At 37.9% G+C, this 13323-nt stretch overlaps 1 protein-coding gene across 3 annotated transcripts in view; it reads right to left on the bottom strand.

Moving 5' to 3' along the window:
* The window catches only part of ENTPD1 (ectonucleoside triphosphate diphosphohydrolase 1), a 131725-nt gene extending 118429 nt beyond the window's left edge, over window positions 1-13296 (bottom strand). Inside the window, exons 1-2 of one of the 3 annotated variants that reach the window (XM_025466714.3) lie at window positions 13080-13296; window positions 2288-2359 (exon numbers count right to left, since the gene is read on the bottom strand). The gene's annotated coding sequence lies outside the window, so the exon portion shown is untranslated. Of the gene's footprint in view, window positions 1-2287; window positions 2366-13079 lie in introns of those variants that run through there. The other 2 variants (XM_049103478.1, XM_049103476.1) reach the window with 2 other exon arrangements.
* Between the last annotated feature and the right edge of the window lie 27 nt (window positions 13297-13323).

Raw genomic sequence — 13323 nt, 5'->3', positions numbered from 1 at the left:
AGTCCCTCATTTGGCCAGCCTAAAATGATACACAAAAGGAACTTTGGGGGAGAGGAGATGATTTGTTTTTAAATGTACTACCACTCAGACAATGCATTTGTCAGTTCTTACCCATGGGAGAAGGTAGAGGAAGATGGAGACAAATGTTTCATTAAGGAAACAAAAGAAGATATTTCATAACAGTTAACATAAAGGTGTCATTCTTACTGTTGACTCTATTGTTTTAAGTCTTTGTGAGGGTGGGAGCTAGAAGATTTAAAAATATAGGGAAGGAAAAGGCTTTACCCTTTTCCTTAAAACAAATCTACTCTTTTTAATTAACTTTCTGGCTGTTATCTCTTTGCTTCACACCAGGAACTTTGTAATACCCCATTATCACACCATCTTGAGGAAACAGTACCGCCCTCCTGAACTCTGGTGAGAAGCCTAACAGCTGGGGACTGAAGAAAGTTTTTACATAGATCCTCCTCCCAGTAAGGCTAAGGGAAACAAAATTTTTAAACTCTAGCATATGACAAGCCATCTTCCATGTAGGTAATTTTGATTGTTCATATTTGTATTTCTCTGAAATAGTATTGGTACGAATGTCATTTAAAATGCTAGAATATCCAATATATGTTTAGAAAGAGAGAGAAAGAGAGCAAGGGAGGGAGGGAGAGAGAAGAGAGAAATACTGAAGTAGAACTGAGGAACTTAAATAAAATTAAATATATTCAGTGGTTGATAGCCTTAGTAAGCGACTATTTTTATATTCCTAAACTTGCTATAGATTGCTCTGGTTTATAATACCTAATAACAAATAAAACTTACATTAGGATTTTTAAAAATTGTGGGGGGGTGTTATAGAATGGATACAATTTACACATAGTGCTTATATAAATTCTCTAATATTTATACAACTGACACTCCAAATATGGACATTTTAAATTTGTTTGGGTTTTGGACTGCTAAGAGTAATCAAATAAATAGATAATGTTACTTTGGTGTTATTTTTACAGTACTGCTGTTGACACAAAATGAACAAACCTTTTAGAATCTCTAAAAAGAAAGTTTTATTTGAGTTAGGACAGATGCCCAGGGAACACTCTTCACAGGGAAGAAAGTGCTCTAGAGAGTGAATAGTTTTTGCAGGGTCAGGTCCTTTTATACAACCTGTAAAAGCTTATAAGATTATAGATTAACATATAGGCAAGAATCACAAACTTTAACAAGGAATGCAGAGGGGAGGAGTGTTGATCAACATCTTAAGGACAAGACAGTTTTGCTTTAGGCTATTCATTTACAAAGCAGGTGACTAATGTATGCTTGGTGGGCCATAAGTCAGGCTTTTGATTTAAACAAAGTTTATGGGGATGCCTGGGTGATTCAGTGGTTGAGCGCGACTGCCTTCCAGCTCAGGGCGTGATCAGGCGTGGTGATCAAGACGCAATTGAGTCCCACATCCAGCTCCTTGCATGGAGCCTACTTCTCCCTCTGCCTGTCTCTCTCTCTCTCTCTCTTTCTCTCACTCTCTCTGGGTCTCTCATGAATGAATAAATAAAATCTTTAAAAAATAATAAACAAAGTGTATGTACTCTCATACTGACTTAGAAAGAAATCTAAGATGGCTTTCCTTAGATATCAAGCTTTAGAGAGATCTTGAATCATCTCTAGACTGAATTCTGACTACAATTCTCAGATATGGAGAGGAAATTTCCAGAAAGTAAATTTAAATGGAGGCTTCATTTTTTGGAGGTTGTGTAGGCTCACTGATACAAGAGTTTCTCTTGGTTAAACTAGTCCGTTTTTCTCCCTTGAACAAATAAGAAATTTCAATGTACCAAAACTATTACTCAAATCTAAAGGTCAGGAAACATTGTGAGTACAAGTGTGATCACATCTCCAGATGTTGAAGCTCCATGTTTTACCCAAATCCCACCATTTGACTGGATTTGCTGGACTAACACCATAGGGGACAAATTGGCATCCTATCAATTTCTGAACCTGAACTGGGCCATAATTTACTGTGGAAACACTGTTGAAGGAGTTTCATGTTCTTGGAGACTTCCTGGATTATAAACTCTGACCTAGAGCTAGCAGTTAGAGTGACCAGGCAGACAAAATTTAAAAGTTCATGCTCCCAGAGAAGTCACACCACTTTCCAACCCAGGTAAGGGGCCCGTGCCCTCTTCCTACATCTTACAGGGACCCATAAACCAGAAACCCAAAATTATGAATTTAGTGAAAATCACATGGACATTTCTGTCACTCAGGAAAGCAGGCTCAGTGATAGCACCGGGAAACTCACAATGTTACATATCTGCTGCTGTGATTCACACCGTTCAGGCTCCAGAAAAAAAGCTCTGTCATATCTCTTGCCCTGTAGACATGGAAGAAAAGATGACTGTATCCAAGTGAAGAATTGAAGATTGAGGCATTACTCAAATCAGAAATGGTTATTGTTTCAGACTGTGGGGAGAATTTCAGTTGGAGAAATAATTAGGAAAAAAAATTAGATCATCATTTCTTTCCTCTCAAATACAATGACTACAGTAGAGTTTTTGAATAGTGAAATATTTGCCAGTAGAGCAAAGTGTTCATTTTCTTGAACTCCTTATATCCACTATTCAAAATTTATCACAGTTTTTACAACAGTTGCATGTGGCAACTAAGGAACAATTTGTGATATTAAACAATTAAATCTAAATTTGTATACATGTAAGTCTAGATGTAACATATATGAGACACAGAACCTATTCTCATTGACAACTAAAATTATAAATAGTTTCAGGTTTATAAAAATACACAAGACCTAATTAAGTTTTTAAAAACTGAATTAAAAACAAAAAAAAAAGAGTTCTAATTAGTACATAAGTATAGATAAGCCACAAAAATATGTTATGATTCAAATAGCTGGTGTCATTTTTGTGGAAGGCCATGCTTATTTTATTAACCTATACAGTGCATAAAATGTAAGTCTAGAATTTAACATCCTAAACTTTTCTAGAAATCAATAAAAAATACAAATAACATATATTAATAAGGTCAGAAACCCAATTCAATTATCTTTATTTTAAAGATAGGTTCTTAAAAAAGATCCTTTGGATCACGACCTGAGCCAAAGACAGACGTTCAACCACTGAACGACCAGGTGCCCCCAATTCAATTACCTTAAACAACAAAGGGACTTTATTGGCTCACAAAACTTTAAAGTTCAGAAGCAGGGGAGGCTTTAGGCACAGCTGGATCTAGGGCCTCCAGAAAAATGACAACAGGACAACAGTTCTCATTGCTTTCTGCTAGCCGCTTGAGTTTCTCCTTAGACTCTGCACGTGGCACAAAATTCAGGCTTACATAGTCCTTAGTTTGTGGGATCTCTGCAGAAGCTTCTTTCCAATAGTCCCCATGGAAGTTCTGTTGAAAGTTCTTTTTAGCCTGTCTTGAATAACATGCCTGCCTGTTCTTTCATCACTGTGGCTAAGGAGCTGCAGGACTCAGGAAGGCCAGGCCTGGTCATGTACTCATCATCTAAGACACAGGGAATGGGTTCCCCATAATAAATAAGAATTCTGTTACCAGATATGGGGAAAGAGATGCTGAACAAAAAACAATATATATCCATAAATAATCCAATAGAAAACTATTATAGGTAAAGGATACAATCAATCTCGATAAATCTATAGATGGCCAATAAATATGAAAATAACTTTGACCTCACCATGAACCAGGGAAATACAAGATGATTCTTTTTTTCCTTTTTGTCCATCAGAGAAAACTATCAAATGTAGGTGAGGTTTATGGAGAAATGAGCACTTACCATATAATTGGTGAAAGTAGAAAGTTAGGCAGACTTTTTGGAAAGCTAGGATGGATCTATCAGAAGGCACATCCTTTGACCCAACAATTTCCCTTATGCAACTCCATCCAAAGAAATTCACACTCATGCCCACAAATATATGAAAAAGATATTTACTTTGGCAATGTAATAGCAAGAGAAAAAATAAGGGAACAGTTAAATATTGGGTTTTTCGTTTTACTGAATCCTATTTAAAAAAAAAAAACAAAGCAAGCTGTAAAAAAGAAAAACAAGCTGTGAAACAGTACATATATATGGTCCTATTTATATATAAATAGCACTTATATAAGTATGTATATTTATATGGAAATGTAAGGAAGAGGACTAGGTGGATGTACATAAAACGGTGGGTGGTGGAATGTGATGGGAAGCAATGAAGAAGAGTGTCTCTCTTTGCTCTTATACTTGTGTACCATTTAAGTTTTGTACAATGAAATGGTAGTCATTTATACTTTCATAACTAAAAAAAGAAAAAATAGGCAAATGCAACTTACAATAGAAAATGCAAGTGGTCAATAAACATATGAAAAGATGTTCCTCCTTATCAGTAATCAAAGAAAAGAAAGATAAACATTGTCTGAATGGCAAGATTATTTAAGAATTCAGGAATGGTAGGAGTGTAGGCAAAGGGGCACTCTATTGATGGGGCTGTAAGTTAGTATCTTTTCGGTGGTATTTCTCAAAATGTTAAATGTGCTCATTCCATAACCCAATAAATCTATTTCTAGTTATTTATACTATAGAAATACCCACACAGGCAGCAAAATATATCTATAAGGATGTTAATTATACCTATATCTATAATTTAAAAAATTGTAAAGAACCTAATTATCCATCAATAAGGGATTGGTTAAATAAATTACAGTATATTCGTGCAAGGAATAGTATGTAGCCATAACCAGCAATGTCTACCTACATCAAAGTGAAATGTAGGGGAGGCAAAGTGAAAATACCTAGTGTCTTTTATAAAATTCTTTCTCCTACATATGAAGGAAATTCAGAGGTAGGAGTCCTAGGCAGGCTTGAAGTTTCCATGGCTGTCAGAAATCCAAATTTCTTCCATGTTGCTATTTACCTTTGAGCATGTTGAGCATGTCTTCTTATGTTTTAAAATGACAGCTCAAGCTTCCAGCCATCTCAAAATTTAAGCAGCAGGATGTAGAAGGGAAGAAAAAGAGGAATAGCCTTCTTTTCTCAAGAGATTTCCCCCAAAGTCCCATCTGTTCTTTAATGTATATCTCATTGGTCAGGACTATATGCACAGCCCCACTTAGCTGCAAAGGAGGCTGGGAATCGTCATCTTTTAGCTACATTGTGCTCAGTAAAAAACTGGGGCTCTGTGCATCTGAGGGAGAAGGAAGAACGAATAGTAGTCATCAATTAGGAGTCTCTGCCTAGAAGAAACCTTACACAGAGACAGACTGGAGAAAAGACGGAACTACAGGCAGTCTCCAGAGGATGAAATGACATGGAAATGGAAAAAAAAAAAAAAAAAGAAGTAGATGCCCCTTTTATATTAAAGAAAAACATAGTATCACAAATGCATATCTATTTAGAAACGTCTAAGTAGTATAGTGCTTGTGATTAATACAAACAGTTAAAGGTTTTTTCTTAAAATTTTCAAAGTGAAAACATTATTTCTTCCCTCTACAATGTGTTGCATTGTTTATTAATCTCTTTCTTCATAAGCGAGGAAATTAATTCCTCCAGAGCTACGAAACTTTCATTTTCTGTTAGGTATGTAGGCACTATTTATTCGATTTACTTGGATAAATACTGTGAACCACTGTTTAAACTAGAGTTATTTTAATCATGGTTATAATAAAAATTAGTAATGGTTAAAAAAAATGGATCCTGGGGAGATGAAGTGGAAGGGAGGAGGAAATGGTTATGAAAGAACAAAAGGAGGGATCTTTGAGTTAATGGAACTGCTCTGTGGTGGTGGACACATGAAACACATGTATGATAAAACTGTATAGAACTAAATTTATGTCCTATAACTTCATGTGAATCTACACTTGTCACAAAATTAAAATTTTTTTAAAGTGTCAGTTGATGAAAATGATACAAAACATATTCATAGCTAATTTTTTTAAAACTTATCAATTTTAATGAGATACTATTTAAGCAATCTTTTTCTTTATGATAAGTTATTTTTCTGCCCAGTTTTTTTTTAAAGATTTATTTATTTATTTATTTATTTATTTATTTATTTGAGAGAGTGTACATGAGCAGGGGGAGGGGCAGAGGGAGAGAGAGAGAATCTCAAGCAGACTCCTCACTGAGTGGGGAACCAGAGGCAGGGCTCTATCCCTGGACCCTGAGATCATTACCTGGCAACTGCACTGTAGTATCATTTTTGTCATAGATCAAGTCATAGATCTGTTTCTGGACTCCATTCTTTCCCATTAGTCTATCTTACAGCCAAAGCCATACCATTCTATTCTAAAAATTATTTTATCTTAATAATAAGAGATAATATATAGTAGGAATAGGCCCTCCAACTTTGTTCTTCAAGATTCTCTTGTTTATTCTTGGTCTTTTGCAATTATATATAGCATTTGAAATCAGCTTGTTGATTTTTACCAGAAAATGATGAGATTTTTACTAGGATTTCAATGAATCTATACATCAATTTGGGAAGAACTGACATGTTTCCATTCTTAAGTCTTCCTTGCCATTAATTTGATGTAGCTCTCCACTTATTTAGGTTTTATTTAATTCCTCTCAGAAATCATATATAGTTTGGTATGCAGAGATCTTGCACTATCATAGATTTATTCCTAGTAGGTCTTTAATTTTTTGTTATTATAAATTTTCCCATCTATAATTCTAGATGAAGGGATCCCTGGGTGGCGCAGCAGTTTAGCGCCTGCCTTTGGCCCAGGGTGCGATCCTGGAGACCCGGGATCGAACCACGTCGGGCTCCCGGTGCATTGACCCTGCTTCTCTCTCTGCCTCTCTCTCTCTTTCTGTGACTATCATAAATAAATAAAAATTAAAACAAAATTAATCTTTAAAATTCTAGATGATATTTATAATGAAATTGAGTTTATATACTGACCTTCTGTTTATCTTTCTCATTGCTCTTAAGCTATTCCTGCACTTCTGTACTTCCATCTGGGATCATTTTTCCTTTAGCCTGAATAACACACAATTCTTTGTGTGGGTTTGTTGGTGGTGATCTTCTATCTCAATGCTTGTTTTCTAAACGCATTTTTATCTTATCTTCATTTCTGAAGGATATTTTGCTAGGTATAGAATTATAGGGTAGCTCCTTCTAAGACATTACTCAACTTTTTTTTTTTAAGATTTTATTTATTTATTCATGAAAATACACAAAGAGGAGAGAGAGAGAGGCAGAGACACACGCAGAGGAAGAAGTAGGCTCCATGCAGGGAGCTCGACGTGGGACTCAATCCGGGGTCTCCAGGATCAGGCCCTGGGCAGGAGGGCGATGCTTAAACCGCTGAGCCACCAGGGCTGCCCACATTACTCAACTTTTTATGGCTTTCCTCATTTCTGTTAAAAAGCCATTTTCGAGTCTTATTATTCTCTTTGGAAGGTAATAGTGTCTTTTTAACCTATATATTTAATAGATTTTCTCTTTTTCACTCTGCCTTGAGGGTTTGTGAAGGAGGAACGGTGCATGTGCAGCTTGACAAGGTAAGTTAATATCAGTCTTCAAGACGTAAAATCTCTCTCTTCCTCCCAGGTATCAAAAGCCATCACAGGGATCCCTGGGTGGTGCAGCAGTTTGGCGCCTGCCTTTGGCCCAGGGCGCGATCCCGGAGACCCGGGATCGAGTCCCACGTCGGGCTCCATGGTGCATGGAGCCTGCTTCTCCCTCTGCCTGAGTCTCTGCCTCTCTCTCTCTCTGTGACTATCATAAATAAATAAAAAATTAAAAAAAAAAAAGCCATCACAGCTTTTCAGCAAAAGTACCTCTATGGACTGCCCCTGTCCCCTTTAAGACCAAGTTCTTTTGCTACCCACTGCATGCACAAGTGGGAGTAAGGTTGAGAGGCTGACCTGTTTCTTCCTATAGCAGTACCTCAATCAATAACTCACACATTGTCCAAAGACCCTACTCATGCCGATAGTTCTTTTCTGTGTACTTAGAACACCCCCAAGAGCCAGCTGCATTTCTGCACTAAGCCTCTGTTATGCAACTTTTGTTTGTCTACCTTCAATCCAATCCCACCTGGTTCCTATTTTTCAAGGATTCTCACAATGTCTGGTCCATTGAGAGCACCCCTTCATGTTTTTCAACATTCAGGTATGTGCATGGATGCACATGAATTTTTATATTTGTATAAATTTTTTGTAATTTTTAGATTTGGAAAAGATGGGAGGAATTGGGAGATCTAGAACTTATTCTCAGTTGGCCATCCTGATTCAATCTCAGTTAAAATTTTAAGCATATATTGAACTCTTTTAATACCAAGCAAGAACAGCTGCTAGTAACATATGATCTAATTTGGAAATCTCTGCTTATAAAGTGATGTCATATTAAATTATTGCAATTTAAGACTTGGTTCCTATGTTAAAACTGGCATCTGTATGACACATGTGAATAAACTTCATTCTCTTTCATCGAAATTACCTTTTAGATTTTAATATTATATCTCAAAAGTTAAGAGTTCTGTATTACAGATTCCTACAAACACATAACAGTAACAACAGAAATAGTATTTTTGTTCAACTATAACAAAACTGAGGGGGAAAGTAACTGTTTTTTTCAAAATTTGTTAAGTGCTAAAATTAAAAATAAGAAAAAGTAATTCAGAAAGATGGGATGCCTGGGTGGCTCAGCGGTTGAGCATCTGCCTTCGGCTCAGGGTGTGATCCCAGGATCCGGAATCAAGTCCCACATCGGGCTCCTTGTGGGAAGCCTGCTTCTCACTCTGCCTCTCTCTCTCTCTCTCTCTCTCTCTCTGTCTCTCATGAATAAATAAATTCTAAAAAATATTTTCAAAAAAAGTAATTCAGAAAGATCCTGAGAAAATTAACAAGGCAGGAAACTACATATGTTGGAGAGGATGTGGAGAAAGGGGAACTCTCTTGCACTGTTAGTGAGAATGTGAACTGGTACAGCCACTCTGGAAAACTGTGTGGATGTTCCTCAAAGAGTTAAAAATAGATCTGCCCTACGACCCAGCAATTGCACTGCTGGGGATTTACCCCAAAGATACAGATGCAATGAAACGCCGGGACACCTGCACCCCGATTTTTATAGCAGCAATGTCCACAATAGCCAAACTGTGGAAGGAGCCTCGCTGTCCATCGAAAGATGAATGGATAAAGAAGATGTGGTTTATGTATACAATGCAATATTACTCAGCCATTAGAAATGACAAATACCCACCATTTGCTTCGACGTGGATGGAACTGGAGGGTATTATGCTGAGTGAAGTAAGTCAATCGGAGAAGGACAAACATTATATGGCCTCATTCATTTGGGGAATATAAATAATAGTGAAAGGGAATAGAGGGGAAGGGAGAAGAAATGGGTAGGAAATATCAGAAAGGGAGACAGAACATGGAAGACTCCTAACTCTGGGAAACAAACTAGGAGTGGTGGAAGGGGAGGAGGGCAGGGGGTGGAGGTGACTGGGTGGTGGGCACTGAGGGGGGCACTTGACGGGATGAGCACTGGGTGTTATTCTGTATGTTGGCAAATTGAACACCAATAAAAATAAATTTATTATTAAAAAATAAAAAAAAAACAAACTCAACAGCAAAGAAACAAACAATCCAATGATGAAATGGGCAAAAGACATGAACAGAAATTTCACAGAGGAAGGCATAGACATGGCCAACAAGCACATGAGGAAATGCTCCGCATCACTTGCCATCAGGGAAATACAAATCAAAACCACAATGAGATACCACCTCACACCAGTGAGAATGGGGAAAATTAACAAAGCAGGAAGCCACAAATATTGGAGAGGATGTGGAGAATTGGGAACCCTCCTGCACTGTTGGTGGGAATGTGAACTGGTGCAGCCACTCTGGAAAACTGTGTGGAGGTTCCTCAAAGAGTTAAAAATAGATCGGCCCTAGACCCAGCACTTGCACTGCTGGGGATTTACCCCAAAGATACAGATGCAGTGAAACGCCGGGACACCTGCACCCCGATGTTTATTTTTTTTTAAGATTTTATTTATTTATTAATGAGAGACACACACACAGAGAGAGAGAGAGAGAGAGAGAGAGAGAAAGAGAGAGAGAGGCAGAGACACAGGCAGAGGGAGAAGCAGGCTCCATGCAGGGAGCCCGACGTGGGACTTGATCCCCGGTCTCCAGGATCACACCCTGGGCCAAAGGCAGGCGCTTAACCGCTGAGCCACCCAGGGATTCCCTGCACCCCAATGTTTATAAGCAGCAATGTCCACAATAGCCAAACTGTGGAAGGAGCCTCTCTGTCCATCGAAAGATGAATAGATAAAGAAGATGTGGTTTATGTATACAATAGAATATTCCTCAGCCATTAGAAACGACAAATACCCACCATTTGCTTCGACATGGATGGAACTGGAGGGTATTTTGCTGAGTGAAATAAGTCAATTGGAGAAGGACAAACATTATATGGTCTCATTCATTTGGGGAATATAAAAAATAGTGAGAGGGCATAAGGGGAAAGGAGAAAAAATGAGTGGGAAATATCAGAAAGGCAGGCAGAACATGAAAGACTCCTAACTCTGGGAAATGAACTAGGGGTGGTGGAAGGGGAGGTGGGCAGGAGGTGGGGGTGACTGGGTGACGGGCACTGAGGTGGACACTTGACGGGATGAGCACTGGGTGTTATTCTATATGTTGGCAAATTGAACACCAATAAAAAATAAATTTAAATTAAAAAAAGAAAGATGAATGGATAAAGAAGATGTGGTTTAATGTATACAATGCAATATTACTCAGCCATTAGAAACGACAAATACCCACCATTTGCTTCGACATGGATGGAACTGGAGGGTATTTTGCTGAGTGAAGTAAGTCAATCGGAGAAGGACAAACATTATATGGTCTCATTCATTTGGGGAATATAAAAAATAGTGAAAGGGAATAAAGGGGAAAGGAGAAAAAATGAGTGGGAAATATCAGAAAGGGAGACAGAACATGAGAAACTCCTAACTCTGGGAAACAAACTAGGGGTGGTGGGCGGGGAGGTGGGCGGGGAGTGGGGGTGATAGGCACTGAGGGGGGCACTTGACGGGATGAGCACTGGGTGTTATTCTATATGTTGGCAAATTGAACACCAATAAAAAATAAATAAAAAAAAAGAAAGATCCTGAGAGACAAAAAAGAAAGATCCTGAGATGTTATTTCCCTGTACTCAACCCCAGAATTACTTCAATCAACAGACTCATTTACCAACATTACCAACATAAATTCAGGAATAATTATCATTTATTTACCATTGATTGTTACAGTGTAAATTCCAAATTTTCAAATCTAAAATAGCTGAGTGAAGTAAGCCAGTCGGAGAAGGACAAACATTATATGTTCTCATTCATTTGGGGAATATAAATAATAGTGAAAGGGAATATAAGGGAAGGGGGAAGAAATGTGTGGGAAATATCAGAAAGGGAGACAGAACGTAAAGACTCCTAACTCTGGGAAATGAACTAGGGGTGTTGGAAGGGGAGGAGGGCGGGGGGTGGGAGTGAATGGGTGACGGGCACTGGGTGTTATTCTGTATGTTAGTAAATTGAACACCAATAAAAAAAAATCTAAAATAATTTCCAGTTGTTTGCACAATAGAAATTTTATATAAATAAATGCAGTCCTGAAATAATATAAACTCTAAATATTCTTGAGTTTAACCTAAAGAGTTCAACAAAACATTCTTTTGAAAAATATTTAATGCACATCTAACATGTCCTAGGTATTGTTCAAGGCACAGGATGTATCAGTGAACAAAACAGACAAAATCTTCTGATTTATGGAGTTCATATTCTAGTAAATACATATAATTTGAGTAATCTGAACTTGGTCCTTTCCTACAAAAATTACTAATAAGGTAGATAAATGTTTTATGCCCACACACAAATATATGTATTTCTTATAGCAGTCCATCACACAACCGTATGGAAATATCTTTGTCTTCCAGCTATAAAATAAATAAGTCACAGGCATGAAAAGTATAGCATAGGGAATATAGTCAATATTATCATTATAATGTTGTTGGGTGACAGATGGTGATTATACTTAGCATAGTGAGGATGGGGTAATATACAGAATTGTTGAATCAATATGTTGTACACCTGAAACATTTATGTTAATCATACTTCAATAAAAATCAAATAGATAAATAAATAAAATGTGTTTGAGAACACTTGTAACACAGAGATACATTTAACTACTGATTTCAAAACATTACAAGTCAATACCTTGTCAGAGAATGTGAAAAAGGACAGAGGTCCTAAAATTTATCTGCCTAAGTGATTCACTGGGAAAAGGAGGTATCAGCTAGATTTCAGATAAGCATACCAGATTTTAGACAACTCCTACCAGATCTCAATTTATTTCTCTGAATTAGGCAACTGAAATCATACAGATGTCAGACCTATGCAGACCGAGGAAAATACTGGGTCTATCTGGAGCAAGATTTTGATCATCCAGAGTTTGCTGTCCAATATGGTAGCTGCTAGTCACATGTAGTTATTTAACTTTAATTACCTAAAAATTTAAAATTCAGCTCCCTAGTCACAGTAGCCACACAGCCCGTGGCTGTCATGCTGAACAGAGCAGACAAGCAACATTTCCCACACTGCAGAAAGCTCTCTTAGACAGTGCTGCTCCAGAAAATGCCGCCACTCCTGGGAAAGACGAAAACCTCCCGAAAAGGGTTACAACAGGTGGCGATTTATAATAGCAAGAGGATAAGTTTTATTCTTGATGCTTTGGCTATTTCCATTCCTGTGTCTTATTTTCCCTTCAGCTCCTAGAAAACCTATCTCTCCTTTCCTTACTCCTTGTCTCCCTAGCTTCTCACATGTTTTCTCACCCCATTTGTCATCACTTCTCTATTTTCTGTAATAACAACTATGCAGTCCACAGTTAATGATTGCAGCATATGTTTTTAAATATTACTCGATGTTAAAATTTAAGAAACCTAATCTGTTTCCAAAAGAATACAATATTTAGAGGGGACTTTCTTTTTTTTTTTTTTTTTTTTAAGATGTATATGACCTGTGTATTTTCCTCCCTGAGGTCATTATCCTTCCTTAGAGTTTCTCACCTTTAGAATCCGGGGTAGAAAAGATATGCAATTCTCGTTCCAGCCTCTGGGGTTTCCCTGTGCGGAGGCAGAGCGCGGTCCCTTGGGCCAGGAAGCCGGCGTGTGCACGCTCCGCTGCACCTGTTGTTCCGCGGACCTTCTACTGTCATCTAGCGGAGAGAAGGGGCAAGGGCTCTTCCGCGAGTTAGGCCGTTACCAAGCGACGGAGGCGCGGCGCCGCCTGGCCTAAGGAGGAGGGCGCACA

Source organism: Canis lupus, chromosome 28 (genome assembly GCF_003254725.2).
Source record: "Canis lupus dingo isolate Sandy chromosome 28, ASM325472v2, whole genome shotgun sequence".
NCBI lineage: Eukaryota > Metazoa > Chordata > Mammalia > Carnivora > Canidae > Canis > Canis lupus.
This window is presented reverse-complemented; position numbering and strand designations above follow the sequence as displayed.